Genomic DNA, 2,947 nt, shown 5'->3' with positions numbered 1-2,947 from the left:
TCCTCTTTTTCTCCAACCCTCCAATTTTACCAAACATGATATCCTTCTCCAGGGACTGGTCCCTCCTGACAATATGTCCAAAGTATGAGAGATGAAGTCTGGGCCATTCTGGCTCCCAGGGAACATTCTGGCTGTACTTCCTCCAACACAGATCTGTTTGTTCTTTAGCAGTCTATGGTACTTTTAATATTCTCCTCCAACACCATAGCTCAAATGCATCAATTCTCCTACAGTCTTTCTTATTAACTGTCCAACTTTCACATTCAGATCACACTGGCATAAGATAGTCCACAGAGAAAATATTCTACATGCTACTTAGTAGTGATTGGGATCTTAAAAGCTTTCAGGAGGTTTATCTAAAATACGACTAATTAGCTCTTCCTTTCTGGAGCAGAGAAGAGTAAAGAAAAACAAAGAATCAAAGGAACAATTAGTCCAAAGGACTAATGAATCACATGACCCTTGACTAGCCTGAAACCAGAAGAACTGGATGGTGCCTGACCACCACTACCAGCCACTATGATAAAGATCAAATGTTAAGTCATAGACAAAGTGAGAGACAAATGTAGAACAAAATTCAAAATCATAAAAAAGACCAGACTTATTTGTCTGACAGAATCTTGTGGAACTCCCGAGACTATGGCCTTTACATACCTTCAAACCTGGAACTAAACTCACTCCTGGTGATCACCTTTCAGTCAAACAGTAGACAGACCTATAAACTAAACAATAACACTCCTAACAAACAGTGTTCCTCACAACAATCAATCAAATGAGACTAAAAGGGTAGCATTTACCCAAAACAAAAGTTCAGATGGCAGGAGGGGATAGGAGAGATGGGTAAACAGAAACGGAGAACCCAAGGAGGAAGTGGGAAGAGTACTATAAATTGAGGAGACTGCAGCTAACATCATGAAACAATATGTGTATAAACTGTTAAATGCAGAAATGATTTGCTCGGTGAGGAGCTCTGGCAGCGTAGTGGATTACAAAATGAGCTGCTAACCGAAAAGTCAGCAATTCAAATCTACCAGTGGCTCCACGAGAGAAAGGTGAGACTTTCTGTTCCATAAAGATTTATGGGAAACCCTATACAGGGTCACTATGAGTCGGAACTGACTCCACGGCACATCCACCACCATCAATTTGCTCTGTAAACTTTCACACAAACCACAATTTAAAAAAAAAGCCAACTAGGTATAACGCCATCTCCCTTGGCCTGCTTGCCACTTGCAACCTTCTCTCTTTCAAATTCCATTAAAAAAAAATTCACTCCTCAACTGGAGACGCAAGCTGTGCCCGCAGAGTCACAGTCAGTATGAAATCAAGGAAGCAAATGCCAGCCCAGACTGAAGAGCGTGGAAACAGCTGTACAAAGTACAAAGAGAAGATGGGTGCTCTGGCTAGGCTGCCAACACCATTCTGCCCTCTAGACCAGTCCCTGCATGTCTCAGGGTTTGCATTTACTTCTTTGTGAAATGGAATATGATCATTTTTACTGTTCTTGTAGTAAATACAGAACATTGTTGCTTCTCTGAGGCTTAGCACAATAAAACACATACGCACAGAGAAACTGCCCATTGCTTGTTTCGTTTTCTGTCATTTCAGCTGCAAGTCCACAGGGCAAGAACCTTTTGTTCCTTTGTACCACAGCTGTGACTGAGTAAATGTCATCAGCGATGAGGATATTGAGAACACATTGCAGCCTCCGCTCCTGTGTTTTCCAGATACTGCTCACCAACCAGGCACATTTGGCCCCCAGGGTGAGGCCAGAGATGCGATGCCAGTGATAACTATGGAAGACCAACACATTCATTCATTTGTTCAGTAAATGTTTATTGAGTATCAACTATGTGCCTGAAACTGTACCTGATACTAGAGTCCTAAGGAGCTTTGGTAGCATAATGGTTATGAATCGGGCTGCTAACCTCAGGGTCAGTAGTTTGAAACTACCAGCTGTTCTGCAGGAGAAAGATGAGGCTTTCTGCTCCCATAAAGATTTACAGCCTCAGAAACCCTGTACAGGCTCACTATGAGTAAGAACTGACTCCACGGCACATAACAACTACAATTAGAGTCCTGGTGTGGCACTGTGGATTAATGCTCTGGACTGCAAGGTACATTTGAACCACAAGGTCGGCAGTTCAAGTTCACCAGCTGCTCTTCAGAAACCCTATACAGGGTTGCTATGGGTCGGAACCGACTTGCTGGCACTTAACAACTATGACTCCAATGTCCAATAAGACTCCTCTCCGTACAGAGTTTATGGTCTGATAGGCCATAACCATTGGCCCTTGTTACATGCTAGAATCGTTGTTCTGGTCTGTTCGCCTCAGTTCTTGTTTCTCCTGGTTAAATGTTTACCTGCTTAAGTTCCCCTTCAGGAGATTCCTGAGATTCTTCTACCTTTTCAGGATTCCTCCTCAATCCTTAAGGTATTGAGAGCATGGTTCTCTATTTCTGCAAAAGTCTTCCTAGGTGACCAGAATTGACCAAACTGAGACTCAAAGCTATAGTTCTACCATTATGAAGATCTGAGGCCCACCAGCTCTACTTCCACCATCATTATTCTCTCTTTCTCTCTCCCTCTCTGTCTTCAAAACATACACATAGTGAACTTTGATCCAGAAACATTTGTTTTACTTCTTTACACAACAACCAGTACACTTCTCCATGTATAAAATGGGAACTAAACCAGCACATCTCCCCACCTCCCATGTGGCCTATTGAATCAGGATCATTTCTTCCGAGAGGCAATGGCTTTAAATTTGTGCCCAGATTTCTCACAGTGTGACCTTGAACAAGTCACTGCCCTCCTGATGCCACTATTTCCCCATTTGTAAATCAATCAGAGTTCTTTGGCTGAGAGCAATGAAAACAACTGTAAACTCCACCGTCCCAAATAAAAACACAACAAAGCAAAACAAAAACATTGCTGTAGAGTTTT

This window comes from Chrysochloris asiatica, unplaced genomic scaffold, assembly GCF_000296735.1.
Source record: "Chrysochloris asiatica unplaced genomic scaffold, ChrAsi1.0 scaffold00080, whole genome shotgun sequence".
Classification (NCBI taxonomy): Eukaryota; Metazoa; Chordata; class Mammalia; order Afrosoricida; family Chrysochloridae; genus Chrysochloris; species Chrysochloris asiatica.
Note: the sequence above shows the minus strand (reverse complement) of the source record.